The sequence below is a fragment of the Sebastes fasciatus genome, chromosome 1 (assembly GCF_043250625.1).
Source record: "Sebastes fasciatus isolate fSebFas1 chromosome 1, fSebFas1.pri, whole genome shotgun sequence".
NCBI classification, from domain to species: Eukaryota; Metazoa; Chordata; class Actinopteri; order Perciformes; family Sebastidae; genus Sebastes; species Sebastes fasciatus.
The window spans coordinates 4,383,048-4,399,702 of record NC_133795.1 but is presented as its reverse complement, the minus strand read 5'-3'; the positions used below and the strand labels follow the sequence as shown (position 1 = coordinate 4,399,702).

At 40.8% G+C, this 16,655-nt stretch overlaps 1 protein-coding gene across 1 annotated transcript in view; it reads left to right on the top strand.

Annotated features, from left to right (window-relative positions):
- Nucleotides 1-389: 389 nt before the first annotated feature.
- The window catches only part of cntn4 (contactin 4), a 177,487-nt gene continuing 161,221 nt past the window's right edge, over nt 390-16,655 (top strand). Inside the window, exon 1 of the mRNA XM_074645407.1 lies at nt 390-896. The gene's annotated coding sequence lies outside the window, so the exon portion shown is untranslated. The remainder of the gene's footprint in view (nt 897-16,655) is intronic.

Below are 16,655 nucleotides of genomic sequence, written 5' to 3'. Positions count from 1 at the left end.
TTCTTCCTTCTCTCTCTCTCTCTCTTTCTCCTCTTCTTCCTTCTCTCTCTCTCTCTCTTTCTCCTCTTCTTCCTTCTCTCTCTATCTGTCTCTCTCTCTCTCTTTCTCCTCTTCTTCCTTCTCTCTCTCTTTCTCCTCTTCTTCCTTCTCTCTCTCTCTCTCTTTCTCCTCTTCTTCCTTCTCTCTCTATCTGTCTCTCTCTCTCTCTTTCTCCTCTTCTTCCTTCTCTCTCTCTCTCTCCTCTTCTTCCCTCTCTCTCTCTCTGTCTCTCTTTCTCTCTTTCTCTCTCTCTCTCTCTCTCTCTCTCTCTCTCTCTCTCTGTCTCTCTTTCTCTCTTTCTGTCTCTCTTTCTCTGTCTCTAACTCTCTCTCTCTCTCTCTCTCTCTCTCTGTCTCTCTCTCTCTCTCCGCCGGCCGCGTGTGCGTGCGTCCCGCTCAGCTCCAACACGGCTCGAGGAGGAAGGGGAGGAGGAGGAGGAGGAAGAAGAGGAGGAGGAGGAGGGAGACACTTGACGCATCGGAGTGAGTGAGCACACCGAGGCTTCACTTTCCAATATGCAACCTGCGAGACGCCGTCAGCTCGACTACTGACTACTGCTGCTCCTGACACAGAGAGAGAGAGAGAGACACACAGAGAGAGAGAGGATGGAGGAGTTCCAGTAGTGGAGGAGAGCCGCGCAGAGCAGCACTAGAACGGCTCAGCTCGTGAATGTAGCGCCACACAAAAGAAGCAGCAGCATCTTTTTACGCACAAGTCAGACGGATATTTTTTTTTTTTTTTTTGTGGCCGGGACTCGACAGTGATGTCTGTGAGCAGAATAACATTTAGTGGTATAAAATACGGATTACTGTGAGGCTGTGAATCCCTCGGAAACATCACCACCGCTGTGAGGACAGGTAAGACTATTATTCTTCATCTATATAATAACTTCTTCAATGAAACCTCCATCAGCTCAGATCATCAGACTCTATTAAAGCCCTACAGTCTGTAACTTTTCACAGATTACATTAAAACCTTGTGTCTCTCTCTCTCTCTGTGTGTGTGTGTGTGTGTGTGTGTTGGAGGAAGCAGCAGCCCGGATTGCCTTTCTCTGAATTTCACCCTCTGCTGATCTCATTTGCTTGTGTCTACTTTGTTGTGGGACTATCATGGTGCAAGCAAAGTAATCTGTGTGTGTGTGTGTGTGTGTGTGTGTGTGTGTGTGTGAGCGTCTCTCCGATCAGTGCAGATGTTTAGTAATCCTCGTGCATTGACCCTCCCACGAATAATCCCTGCGGATTTTTGCTGATTATGCTGCTGACCACCTACAATCCGTCTAGTCCTGCAGGATACCGCAGGATTAAACCGGGAGAAACTTGAGCTCCAGCTCTAATATGTCATGCATACATGTCTAAAATTCAGTATTGAGTAGTTGCAGGTAAACTCACTTTGATTTATGCACTTTAAACTTAAAACAAACTGTATTTATGTTATGCTTCTAAGATTAGGATGAATCAGCCTTCATGTCACTGTGTCACTGCTCCTAATGGTGTTTATCAGTGCATCTGTCAGTCACTAACTATCCAATGGCAAGCCTGTGTTGGGCCCCGAGCCTGATGGCCAGCAAATGCCATAAAAGCCCACTTTAATATGTTTAATAGATATGAGCATCTGTGCAGCTTCAGCACATCCCAGAACGTGCCAACGTCTGCCAAAACGGCTCACTCAAAATGACTGGGAAATGTTGTTTTTTTTCTGCTCCGGAAACATAAAATAAAGCTGGCGTGTAACAGCCAGGCACAGTCAGGGTAAAATGCACCAGTGTGATGATAACACCTGTCAGAGCTGTGCACATTGTGCTGCAAATGAGCAGCTTTCTGATGATGTACGTTGTTCATTCACCATCAAGTGTGTGTGGCTGACTGGGGAGCAACTCCAGTAACTGTGTGTGTGTGTGTGTGTGTGTGATCCGTTGTATAGACTTCTCATCTGACTTGACAAGAGGTGAACTTCTTCTAAAGGTTAGCGTGGGGAATAAAAGAGAAAACTTCACCTTAAAAAGTGTCCGGGTAGATTATTCTACAGCTCAGTCTTGATTTGTGAAACACGAGCGTCGGTAGCTCCCCATAAGCCCGAGACAAGAGAGCACAGACTCTCAAGAGATCTAAGCATAAATATTTAAGATTTTTTAAAAAAAATGGCTGAATTAAAGTCTGGGGAGTGTATTTAACTACTACATAAAGAAGTATGATCAAGCTACTACAGGCACAAACCAAAGCTTAATTAACATGTTGACTGGCGTCTAACGGCTGCGTCATGCGGCCCAGTCCGCCCAGATGCAACCTCACGGGAAAACAACCCTTTAATGGTTGCTGGCATCCTGGAGGCCAACACGCCTCCATCAGAAGTGACGAAGCACAGAAGTGACATTAGAAATATCCTGGGATAGGTGCTTTTAGAGGCGCGGCATGAAATTTTTATCGTGCGGTTTCCGTCAGGAAGTATCGAAGAAATGTGTCATCAAGGTCATTTTTATTTCATGTCTCTCCAGGAAAGCTTTAGCTCAAGGAGTAGAAGGAAGGGAGAGATATGATGGAGAACTTTCTATGTTATCGTCTCATCTTAGAGCTACTCTTCACTTGGATCTGTTTTATTATATCATTACAGCCATATGGACACTTCACACATTAATCATAACAGTTTGACCGTCAGTCTGTCAGTGGGTTGAGCTGTACAGAGGCAGGCTGGGTGGTTGGTGAGGCAGGGAGGGGGTGATATATACTACTTGTTGCTTCAGCTTTCACCTTGCGTCCGGCTGTTTTCTACCTCTTTGGGCTGAACAATCCTTACTAATGGATTGTTTTTAATGAGTCTAATTGTTATTGGCGCAAAATATGACTCCCGTTCTGTACACCAATAGTTCTCAACACTTTTGTGCTTGTAAAACCTGTCCTCAGAACATTTCAACGTCTTGGATTACGTTTGTTTTTGACATATCAGCGGAAGTCCACGTAGGGAGGAAACACAGGACTTTCACCCAGGAGACCGCCGTTCGTGTCCCGTGTGAACGCAAAAGTCAATGTTGACTTATTGTAATTTACGTCCGTGGCTTAAATAACTTAACAAACGTAGTCAATATGAAGCCAGACCATGATTTATTTTACTAAACCTAACTATTTGTTGCCTAAACGTAAATGTGAATCCAATTTTATTGTCACACATCAGCTACTGCATTTAACCCATCCTGTTATATATTAGGAGCAGTGGGCAGCTACTATACAGCACCCGGGGAGCAGTTATAGGCGGGTCGGTGCCTTGCTCAAAGGCACCTTGTCAGTGCCCAGGAGGCGAACTGGCACCTCTCCAGCTACCAGTCCACACAGCGTCCTCGGTCCGTGCGGGAACTTAAAGGTTCTCAAGCCAAGTCCCTACAGACTGAGCTCCTGCCGCTCCTAAACCTAACAAAGTTGTTTTTGTTTTGTTATTTCTTATTGTACAATGTTAACCACGTGTTTAAAACGGCAGCCATAATCCGGGAGAAAATAAGTTCCCGTCGAAACGTTATTGAGAATGTGGTTTAGTTGTATGGGAACATAATTTTGTAGGAGCATTTTAGAGGCCTGGAGAGGTTAAAATATACAGTAGACCCGAAATTGTTTGTTTCATTATACAATAAATTGATTAGTCAGGCAGTTAATTGATAAGTAGCTATTTTGATGATCGATTCATCGTTTGAGTTATAGTTAATTTTCTTAAATGTGAAGATTTGATGCTTTGAATTTCTTACTGTTCAACTAAACAATTAAACTATAAATTGTTTCAGCACTAATTTAAATCTGTCATTTTTATCTCTGGGAAACGGTGATGGGCATTTTTCACTATTTGTGACATTTTATAGACAAAATGATTAATCGATTAACAGAAAAGTTGATTAATCTAATGAGAATAATAGTTAGTTGTAACCCTAATATAAAGTAATTTACAAGAAATAAGCAAAGATTTATAAAAAATATATATATTTTATGTGTCAGAATTTTTCTTCATCCTTCCCCAGCTGTGGAGTATCCATGTATCCTTGCATCCTCTCTAACAGACAAGGTAACATCTGAAGTGCGTATTTATGCGAAACACCTTGCTGATCGGGTTAAAATCAGTTTCCAGAGATAAACACGGCAACAAGCAGCAAATAAAAAACCAAACGCCTGGTGTCAGTTGTTTAGCAACGCTGCTTTTTTTTGCTTCACTCTGCTGGATTTTCAAAGTAAACAGCGCTGCGAGATTTTCCACAACACCATAATGGATGAGGAAGCTGCAGACCCCTGATACCACTTTACCGGAGTGCAGTGTGGTTTTTATGTACGCCATGCATTGCTTGTTTGAATCTGGCATAATAGACTTGTTTGACAAGCTCGAGCTGCGAGTGGTGAAGAAATGTTTGTGCCCGTCTAGCAGGAAAAGTACACGTTTATTCCTTCGCCAGACTCTGAAAAGGTATGATGGATATAATTAGGCCGTATTCCAGGAGTGTCAGCACGCCATCGAGCAGATACAGATAAGATGGAGTTGTTTTCACTGTATCAAGGTGACTGTGGTATATGGAGTCAGCATGGAAGGGAAGTTAAAACATACATAATGTAGAGATCTCATTGGTATAATTTAGTGAAATTCGGTTTCTTTTTTTGGGAACTACATCTGCTAAAAAATGCAATTACTGCAAAAGAAAAAAAACTTTTCAAAAGGCAGTTTCTCTAAATGAGTTGCCTTCAGTTTGATGTTTTCCTGCCCAGCACAGAATGGATTTCATTGAAACAAATCTTTTATCTACTTACAATATCTTCCACCCACCATGCTTCTAAGAGGATGAAGGATTGTTGCCTAATTCAGTCAAAGGAAGGTTGTGAATAAGTGTAATTTACACAAAAATACGCCCCGTCATCACCATCAAAAGCGGTTGTGAGCACAGCGCTGTGCATTGGGAGCCCTGACACAAACTGTCAGGAATAAAGTACACTTGACTATAATACAGCAGAGCTCCTCGGCGTTGTTTACCGATCTCTCTGTTAATTTTTAATATTTAGATTGAAGGAAGAAAAAGACCCAAGACGGCTCGTTGAGACAGCTCCGTTTCCTGCTCTATTTATCCAGTCTCATTGGTTCTGTAAATGCCCTATTTGTAATCCAATCATATTAGAATAATTTCCCTGCTTTCGCGATGCTTTATGATGCTCTGTCACTTTCTACGCCTTTGGTTTCAAGGCGCCGCGGTCCTTTGGGGTAAGTCTTCACAGACTGTCTGAGCCCGCAACGTTTCCTAATTCAAACATTGTTGCACACAGCCTCTCCTTGGGAATGGCTTTAATTGAGTGCTTAATAAGAGCCACACAGCAACCAACTTCAGGGGGGGATCTGAGCGCCGGGAGTGCTGCATTATTTAATGTACTTATATAAGGCCTGCAAACATCTTCTTTCCAAGCAATCTCAGGACGAGACCATGTCCACGATTCTTCTTGATAATACACCTCACTCGAATGTGGATTTGTTGTTACCGAAGATCCACAAGAGGACATTTTTCAGAGGTGTATTGTGCTCCACTGGGTGTGGCTCCTATGTGAGAGCCATCTTTCCCTCCTCATTTAGCACAATATACGCAGTCGATCAAACTGCGTCCCCCACAGGGCATTGTTATCTTCTTTGTCTGAATCAAGATTAAAGGACTGAATGGACCGGCTGAGATGACTCAAAAGAACCACACAAATATACCCTGAACACCGTGTTGCTTTCTATTGATATCTGTCAATAAAATACCAGCAGCCCTGACAAAATACAAGCTTTTTAGGGTGGGATTATTTAGTTTTCTGTGGCTATTTTCCATGTTTACAAAAACTGAGTGGGCTGCCTTAGACCACATGAGTGGCATATTGCATTTTTTTAACATTTTCTTTTTAAACAAGTTTAAATGTTTTCTAACATTTCTTTAAATTCATGCCAAAAAAAGTTTTTTATCGTTAAAAAAAACAAGAAATAGCAGAAGTGGTTGCCAGAATTTCACTGTAATAAATATGGTAGAACTTTTCAACTATTACGGTAAAAGGATATTAGTACTGCTGATTTTATGGTTAGGTTGGGCTTTAATTCCATATTTTACCATATAAATAGAAGTTCTTAACCATAGAAAGAAACATTGTTTTGCCATATAATTAACATGAAAATAAAGGGAAAAAACTGTTGTTTTTACAGTAAAACAACTGGCAGCAAGTTGCCAGAATTTCACTATAATAGATATGATAGAACATTGTGGCAGGGCGCATTTTACTGCTGAAAGAGGCCACTGCCATTACGGAATACCGTTTCCATGGCACTTTTGGCGGTGGACACGATTCGGCACGGGCACCCTGACCGGTCTGCTGCTACGCAGCCCCATACGCAACAAACTGCGATGTACTTTGTGTTCTGACACCTTTCTATCGGAACCAGCATTTACTTTTTCAGCAATTTGAGCTCCAGTAGCTCTTCTATTGGATCGGACAACATGGGCCAGCCTTTGCTCCCCACGTGCATCAATGAGCCTCGGGTCTGACCCCGTCGCCGGTTTACCGGTTTTCCTTCCTTCGACCACTTTTGGTAGATCCTGACAACTGCAGACCGGAAACATCCCACAAGAGCTGCAGTTTTGGAGATGCTCTGACCTGGTCGTCTAGCCAGCACTATTTGGTCCTTGTCAAAGTCGCTCACATCCTTACGCTGGCCCATTTTTCTGCTTCCAATGCATCAACTTCAAGGACAAAATGTTCACTTGCTGCCTAATATATCCCCCCCACTGCCAGGTGCCATTGTAACGAGATAATCCATGTTATTCACTTCACCTGTCAGTGGTCTTAATGTTATGGCTGATCAGTGTAAATTCATGCAGAAGGTTTAATGGCTGGTTTAGACTACACAATATCAGCCCGACATGATATGACGGCTTGGACAACTGTTTATGAGTGTTGTGCACGACAATCGTTTTATCCCGTGTAAAATGTCACAGTTGACGACAACCGACGCCGCGTCTGGGACGCCGCGTCTGGGATGCCATGTGATGTCCCGACAACAAGTAGTGCATGTTTAATTTTTTTTGCCCTCCACGGCTTGTTCGGTCCTGGCCGTGAATTTGACCAATTGGAGCACAGAGCGATCTGCTGTAAACAATGGCGAAGCGAAAGAGGAACGATGTTGGTGCTGTGAAGTCAAATTGTGAGATGGAGGAAAAGCTTGTGGAGTTTGTGTGGCAACAACACCCCAGACAGTCAAATTTCTCAAAGCATGCTCTAGATAAATACTTTTCATTCTAGTTAGCCCCAGTTTTACACATAGCCACACACCACACCGCCGTGAAACTAGAGGCCTAAAGCTTTACACATGGACAACAGTACGTTTTAATGAATGATTTTATCCTCCAAAGTGTCTCTTGATAAAAACATACACATTTCTACCTTTTTATAAAGTGACATTCCTGAGTAGTATCATGTTTCACACACACACACACACACACACACACCTGTGAGCTGCTGAGTACCACTAGTCTGAAGTGTCTTGCTCAAGGGCACCTTCACGGTGCCAAACACATCTGGAGGATTTTTAAAGACAACTCAGAGGAAATATTTGGGTGCCAGTATGCACTGTTTTTATGCATATTTGGATATTTATATAATGGCTTTGAATTTAACGAGTCAGTTTTACATAATTAGGTTAATTTTAATAATTTTATCCACATTGACAAACAACATAGTATATTAGATGAATTCTTTGCTGCAACAGATTTTGAATATGAATTTGGCAATATGCCGATTAGTTAATGGACACATGTTGCAGCTGCTCAATGGATGTTTTCTAATTGTTAAATGAGGAAATTATGATGTAGCCTCTGTGGTCATTATCATTACTTGCATTTTGTTGCTGATTGAAGTTTCTTAAAGACTTTTTTTTTGTTCAGCATCCAAATAAGAAAAAAGTCCCTAATGAGCATTAGTCATCTACAGGAAGAAAGTCCTGTTCATGTGAAGTTAAAGTTTGTGGAGAGAACTGCAGATGATGCAACGTGCAGGTATTTAAAATCTCATCTGCTTCTCAGATGAAATAATTAGGCATTCCAGAAAGGCACTGTTTGTTTAGCCGACCATTTCAGATGTCTGCGGTTCAGATAAATACCATTCTGTAGTCATTGTATCAAAGTGCAATTAGCTGCTTCATCCATTTAAACCAAGGACAATAAGAAAGAAAGAACAATGCCTATTTGACTTGGCTGTGGAATAGAACCCCATTCATTTTGGATGAGATAAGAAATGCCGATCCATTCAACCACAAAACTGTGTCACTTTGTGCCAGACAATCACAAGTCCTTATATTCAGAAGGTCAATCAAGCCCATTCTCCTTAGCCTTCACGTGGTCATTATGCAGGCTGGTCTCAGACACTGTTCATAGCTATATCCCGCAAAATCAATTTGTGTGTAATTAATGTAATCGCGAATGAGAAAATATAAATAGGGCCGAACAGCAGGTAGGGAGGAGGTCAAGGTGGATGGGTGCGTCTAAATACTGGACTTTCACCCAGGAGACTGGCATTCGTATCCCTTGTGAAACCAGTGGTCAACGTTGATCTATTTGTCACGTACTTTCGGTACTTAAGTAAAATCACCCCCAGAGTTATTTTCCCCCATCAACAATCTTTTCCTAAAGCTAACCAAGTACTTTTGTTTCCTAAACCTAACTAAGTCGATCTTTTTCTAAACCCTTGTTGCCTAAACCTAAGGAAGTTGTTCCCTTTGAAGAGTTTATTTTGAACAAGCCTAAATTGACATGGCCTGATCTCATTATATGAGGCTGAATTACTGAGCTTAACCCAAAATATTATGTAGCATCAGAGTTTTTTGTCATAAGGAGATAATTAACAATAGTGAATGGTATTCTGTGCTTACTAGACTGGTTCTGTGCCAGCTGTAAAACAACCATGTTCAAAATGTTTCTGAACAAACAATTTAAAAGCTGGGACTGTCTTTAGCTAATCAGTCTAATTTCTACTTATCACACATCATTGTGCGGGATAAGTCGAACAGCAAAGGACTTTCAACCAGGAGACCGGTGTTCGTTACATTAGAGATGTTAGTGATGTGATTTCCTCCTTATGTTGTGTTGTTTCGTACATATTTTACTTAGTTTATGTACTTATTTTAAGCTCAACCATGATGTTTTCCCTAAACCTAAATAGGTGGTTTTGTTGCCTAAACATAAGTGTAACCGTTTCACGGTAACGACGTGGTGTGAAATGATGCGGAATGTCCTTAAAATGTTGTGCTATTTATACGCCTTCCCATGAGATCATGGTCCATGATAATTATGATTTCCCCTTTCTGAGTATAAATGCAGATTTGCCACAGTTAGCGGGGCTAGAGGGGGGTCCAGGGTCCATATTATGGGAGCAATGGCGCTTAGAACCGCCATTGGTACTATGTGGATATCTATAGAAACATTTAGTCGGTGTAAGCATTTCTCCTCAATAAAACGCATATGCCAAAATGTATTAATTCTTAGTGGGGCTGCAGTGATCCCATGCAGACATGTTGCATATTTTATTTGATCTATTTATATTGCACGATATCAGATTTAGTTAATTAACTAAAATGTGAATAATGTATGGTTTGCAACTTTCAGTCAGCACAGTGTGTTTATTCTTAAATGTTTGACAGATTTCAGAGAGATTTGACCATCTGCACGAACAAAATGCTGACCTATACGTATGTTTTTTCTGAAGTGACCCGGAACAAGAAAAAGAGTGTTTTGTCTACAGAGGTCAAGACTCCTTTTCTGGAACCAAATTCAAGTTTTTCTCTTAAAGAAAGTTTCTTAACTCGAGCTTCAGTTCAGTTTTTCTTTAGATGAGTTCCCATCATTGGACTGGCACTTGAGATGTGACAGGGTGATACAGTTTGGAGAAGTCACTCTCCCATTTCAGAAACTGTCTGAATGTGCCACACACATCAGCAGTGATGTGGCTACACAGTACAGAGAAGTTTCGTAGGGCCGTCACAGTAAACTGCCCCCGCTTGGTCGGGGCCCCTGGGTGTGTTTCATTCATTATGTCTTTGACTTTAATGGTCTTTATTGTTAAAGTCAACCTGACCAGCTGTATGAACGATCAGGATCTAAATCTCTAATCTCTAAAAAACAATATATTTATTAAATAAACATTCTGGATACCAGCTTTAAAACCATCTAATAATAATTGATTGATAATGAATAAAGAAAATCTAATTAAGTTAAGGGAACTGGCTGATGTGATAGTTCTATCCCCGTGAGTGTAGATGTTATTTGCATTGATGAAATGATGTTATTGGAGCCGCTATTATGCTTCGGGCACTAAAATGAGACAAATATAATCAGCCTTTATTTCCTGGTCTTCATTATTTCAATCATGTAAGTAGCAAAAGGTGATGAGAGCCATGGAGAACAGCTGCATATTGCTAACTTCGTTAGCTATCGGGTTGTGTCACGGAGCTAATTTAGTTATGTCATTGATAAAAATGCAACTTTGTGAGTTTTAGTAATTTGGTGGAATAAGTGTTGAAATGGAAGGAAAAGAAGGTGACAGTCAGTGGAATGCTAGCATCAAGGCTATAAATGTATATCTGAACGTAAACCACTGTATATTCTGTTTATTGCTCCATTCCTCTTGGTTGATGACCTCACCAAGACAATATGACCAAGTCCTTGCAATTTCTGCATTTGCTTTTCGATAAATAAGCCGCATGTCACAAATCTTTGTTTGCAGTGAAGCGACCAAAAGTTATGAATCAAACGTTATTTTCTATAGGTTGAAATTGTGGTTGAAATATAAACTAGAATGGCACTCGGAGAGCGCAGACCTCCGCCAAGGTGCCTGACTTTAAAAACAGATCACAGCTCACAGCTGGCGGTACCGTGAGGTGGTCGGCTTATTATTAACATGGTGTGTTTCCGTGTAACGTATCGGCGGATGCCTCTCTCATTCAGCAGCCTTGTTATGTCTGTATAACGTTACACTACGTTGTCTCTCATCCCGTCATCTACCGCTTTTTTCTTTCTCACCGCGGACGGACAGCAGCTCCCGCACACACATCCACACACGTATCTCTCTGCTCTCAGAAGGAGGCGGGGTCGTGCGTCATCAACGCGTCATCAGCTACACTGCGCATGTCTTATAGTCTGTGGTCTTAATGCTCAGGCTGATCGGAATCCTTAAAAATATTCCTGAATCCAGATCATGGATCGCCACCAAAATCTAACAGATTATTCATTGTGTCACACCCCACCCCTCCAAAAAATGTCATTCAAATCCATTGAAAACTTTTAGAGTAATCCTGCTAACAGACAGACAGACAGACGAACTGATTGGAATTTGGTGGTCAAAGGTCACTGTGACCTCACAAAACACGTTTTTGGCCACAACTCAATAATTCACATGCTAATTCTGACAATTTCACACAAATGGATTTGCAGGTTGGCAGAAGCGTACAACCACGAGGCGGTAATTCTTGTTTCTGCATGAATGGAAAAAACATGTGACAGTAACACTGATAATGTGTGGTGAAGTATTCCATGGATCATATACTTCTGGCTGTTTACAAACTGTAAGAGTTTATGTAATCTTCAAGGTAAGGTGGCTTCACTGACCCTACACAGATATAAATAGAGTACTCATTGTCCTGCAGTGTTCGACTCCATATAGAAATTACAGAGAGGACGTCACTGAGCCTCGACCCTGTACTGTAGGTAAATGTTTTCCTTTAAACCAAATGCGTTCAAGTCCTTGTAGAACTTTTCTAAATCAACAAGGATTCCAGGCTCTGCCTTTGGTATCTCAGCCCTCACGGCATGTAGCTCAGTGTCTGCTAAAGATTTGAGCTGCAACAACTACAGTATTTCTAATTGAACATGCTCAGGTTTGGTGATCCCAGCTGAGATAGGAGCTGCTGAATTACTCTTTGTGAAGGAAATATGTGGTGCTGAAATGATTCACATGTTAGTTGATTAAGAGAAAAATATCTTGACTAAAAGTAAAATTTACAGCTTCTCAGAGTATTTGATTGCCTCCCTTTGTTTCATACCAGTGTAAAATAAATACTTTTCAGGGTTGGACATTAACGATGGCCCGTGGCCACAAAAAAGTTACTCTGTGGCCACAAAATATCAGCTGTAGGTGGGCACCAAGTTTTTTCAGGTCTCTCTTGAGAATGAGACTGCGACGTCTCAATGACATTACGGTGTCGGTGTCCTAACCATAAACTTTACACTGGATGCAACGTGAGCAGCGAGCGTCATCAACAAAATCAGTTTGATTGCGTTCTAATCTATTGGAATGTTCTCATTTGAAGAAGAGTGACGCAACGCTGCACAGCACGACTGAACTTTTGACGGACTCCCTGTTTCTATTTATACCTGTCGCTTGCTTTGAAAGTGCCACAATGGATGAGAACCGGCTGATTTCTGAAGTTGAAATGAGGAGTTAGCCGTTAGCGGCAGCCAGAGGGCAGCACAGTCCTGCTAAGCTAAATAACGGAGCTAACAGCTAATGTTAACGGATGTTCCATTGGGTTACATTCAGTTAAAATTAGTATTGGGCGATGGTCAATTATAACGTTATCATGATGTGTTCAAATGTAATCTTATAAAATGTAGTTTTTGGTGAGAAACTTTAATAAATCCAGAAATAAAATAGATATCAGAGAGTGAATTGTGACCATGTTTAACTTCCTAACACTAGCTCTAAGCAGCTTATTATACACAATTAAAACTACTAATGCCAAGATTTTTTTAATCAAAGCGAATATTTGCATAAAAATACAATCATTTATTTCCCTAATCATTTGTGTTTTTATGCAAAAATATATATATATTTTCATTGTGTTAATGTCACAGTTAAGGAAGGCTGTGTTAAATTGTGTTAAATTGCTATTCCTGTATTGTTTTTACATAAATTTACATTTGAGCAACGAAAACTGTACTTTGACCATCAAATTTAGGGCCCGTTGGGTCAATGCTTAACAATATTAGCATCTATCCTTGCTTTTGTGTTTTACTGACTAGATTACTGATCGTTAAAATATTATCTGCAGTCCTAAAGATTTTAGAGATTATTCACCTCCTTCTGTGTCACATTTCCACGGTCTTCTCAAATACAGCAACATTTGTTTGTAGAAATATATTCTGGTGATCTTGCATGGTGGGGAAGTGCTGTAGGTATTTGTGCTCTCCGAACAGGTCAACTCTTCTGTGCTTACTGCTATTACACAGCATGAATGAATCACATTTCATTCAAAAGCTTCCCCACTCTGTTAGTGAATGTGAGCCGGTTTGACTTGAAATAACTTTCCAACTCTGTGGCTGTGGTGCAACTCTTCATTCAACATAAATCAATCCATACCTGCTACAACACATTAAGAGTCATAAAGATGGCTGCTGCATCTACAGAAGCAGCCTGGTAGATGCACCTCTATTAAAGCTGGACTGTCCATTCGATCACCGCTGGTTCTGTTTGGCTTTCCGCCCCGATATCATTGAACATTGGACGATGGATCTCTTCGGACCAGTGCAGTACATTAACAGAACGTGTTATCTCCTCCCCAGCTAATTTAATTTCAAGGTGGGATTCTCGTGCACCAGCTGCACAAAGACATCAGTTTCCTCTTCTTGGAACAAGCTTTTGCAATAGATCGATTCTGGACTCTGCAACGGCAAATTTGGGCAGCAAACAGTGCATAGTAGCTCTTAAGGGGAACAAAACAGGTGATTTCTATCTGTGGTGCAAGATAAAAAAAGGAGTAATTCGAAAACAAATGGATTCATTTCTTTGCTCAAAACTGTGTAGCAGTTAGTTTCTAATGTTAGGAATACTTTTTCATGAATTTTTATTTTCTGCAAATTCCTATTCAGGGTCACAGTAGCTTTTTTCTCAGAATAACCGTGCAACTGCTGTGTAAGTACAAAAAAAGATCCTGTGTGTACACTCGTGTTTATTGTCCCCATTTTGCACATGAGAAATTCAATTAAGCCGTTAACTGTATGGGCGAATATCTATCAATCTTTCAATTTTCTGGTAATTTGTTACTGACTGAATACATTGATCATCTCCTCCCCTTATACCCTGAAGTATCATCAATCATTTCCCTTCGCCAAAGGCAGTTGCAGTATCACAGAAAGTGAATATCTGTGAATTATCTAGTTATTATTACTATTAGTAGTAACATTACAGTGAGTAGTATCCACCGTTAGTAGTAACAATAGTAGCAGTAGTTGTATACCAACTGTAGAAGTAATAGTGGTAGCAGTAGTTGTATTGGTGGTAGTAGTAATAGTATACTGTAAATCCTGGTAGAAATAGTGTTAGTATAGTAGCAGCATTAATGGCAGTGGGGAGGATTGCGTTCATCCTTAGTCCTATTTGCAATTTTATTAATCATTGCACTCTGTGCACTAGAGTATGAATTATGCGTGGGTCAAAGTATCACTTCAGTTACAACCTTGTTTTTATTTTCCTTTTGCGTTTGCTTGTTAAGTGCCTTGAAATGTGTCCTTGCAAACGAGCATTGTACGAGAAATCGGTCATAATGTGTGTCACAGTTGTACCATTACAAGCACTACTAAGCCTTGTAAATCCAGCCAGTACCTTCGTTAACAAGGCACAGCTGGATATGCTCTGTGTATCCAGAACATATATCAACTTCCATTTTACCCTGGCATCAAGGAACTAAATAGATTACAGCAGCAATAGGCGAGTGCAAGTTTGCGAGGCTCTCAGTAGTGTGTTATCTTTAGCTGCCCGGGTGCTTTATCAGGTTGAGTTGAAAAGGGTGGAGGGAGCCGACGGAAGGCTCTGATGCTGCAAAAACAGACCTTAACAAAAAGTAGTAGTAGAAAAGTAGTTTTCCACAGTAACTCTGGTTCTGTGGGTGCGTGCTGTGCCCTCTAACTGGATTTTCCCTCCTGAAGAGGCTCCTGTTGAACATGGGAATCTGTTTGTCCATTACAACAAATTATCCGTCAGCATTGTTTCCGTGGTGTCGGCACGTATTGAGCTGTTAACAGGTCGTGGTCATTTTACGTATATTTCTGTGAGATCAGGCTGGATGATTCTCTGTGGGTTTGACACTACGAGCAACTCCTCTCATTATTACATATACTCATTTGGATTTGTTAATATAAAGATATTGATTAGTGCAGCTTTAACTTGTCAATAGTTAATTAGGAAACAGGATGAACTCTCCTTGGAACTGAAGTGATGTTACCACAATCACAATTTGCATGTTGTGTGTTCTAGTTTGCTTACATAACGTGCACATACATCATGTCCATGATATTCCCAGTGTATGCATTTTAATGCATTTTATTTTGGGATGTGCTGCACTGAGGAATATGAAAGACCATTGTGTGGATTATTGTGCTTGGTTGGCGCAAGATTTAACCTAGTTATTGTTCCTAAAAGGGCCATAATTGTAGAGAACTTTGTCTCCTTTTTAAATAGCTTAAATTGCAAAGGGTATACATCCATATCCTTTCTGTCTATCATTGTGTTCATATTACCAATTGAATATATTGTATGATTAGGAGTGCCCCCAAAACAGAGCCCTGCTGTTGTGCCTGTCACGCCCCCGTGCATAATACAAAATGTTTTGTACTAATTTCATCTATCAAATTAACGCTGATGTGACACGTTGAAAGGAAACCAGCAGACACAACAGGCATTAGCCTAATAGGCACAGGGCTTGGTGCTTTCATAAGACACACTTTAATATGCAGAAAACTGCTGTCTAGGAGTAAGGCACAGCCCTGCACCAATTGATGTACCCAAGACAGACTCTGACAACCCTCTATATGATGTATGGAGATAAAAGGCCTCTTTTCTGTAGGTAGAGACAGGAGACAGAGCTGGGAGGTATGAGTCTCAGATTAATGAGAATGTGGCTTACTCAAACAGTTCCAGGTTCCTCTTTGGATGTGTTTTTCACTGGTTTTGTTCCACTCGTTCTCGCTGTTTTTGTTTTAAACTTTGTGCTGTCTGTGCTGAAACACAGCAGGGGTGGGATAACAGAGTTCTTCTGTGTTTCCCTGCAACCGCAAAATTACACAAATAGTTGTAATTTTTGAGAGGTTTGTGTTGAACATGCCTCAACTCTAAATATATTTTCACCCAGGAGACGTTAGATTAAAGCCGCCTGTTTCCTAGAGGAGCTCTGCAAAAGGTAGATTTCACTTCTTAACTGGTTGTATTGCTTTAATTCTTACATCAGTGCAGCTTTTCCAGAGGCAGCCTCTGACATTTCCTCCAACTTTTTTTTCTTTTCCTGTATTCTTCCCTCAGAGTTGCTGGCAAACTGGATAAATCCTCCCTTCACTGTGCCCTATTTACACCCTGCTTCACTCAACAAGCCCTCTTTTAACCAAATTCCTATCAAATTGGTTCCAGAGTTTGAATTGTAATGTTCAGCCTTGGAATGGAGAATTAAACGTACCTTGTGTACTGTTTGACAACCAGTGAAGCCGTAGAGTAGTGTTTTGAAGAGCGAGTACCACCAGCGCATCTTTGTGAGGATGTACATGCATGCTATGAGCACACAGGTGCAACTTTTAAAGTTCACAGATCAATTACTTAGATGTCTGGCAGGTA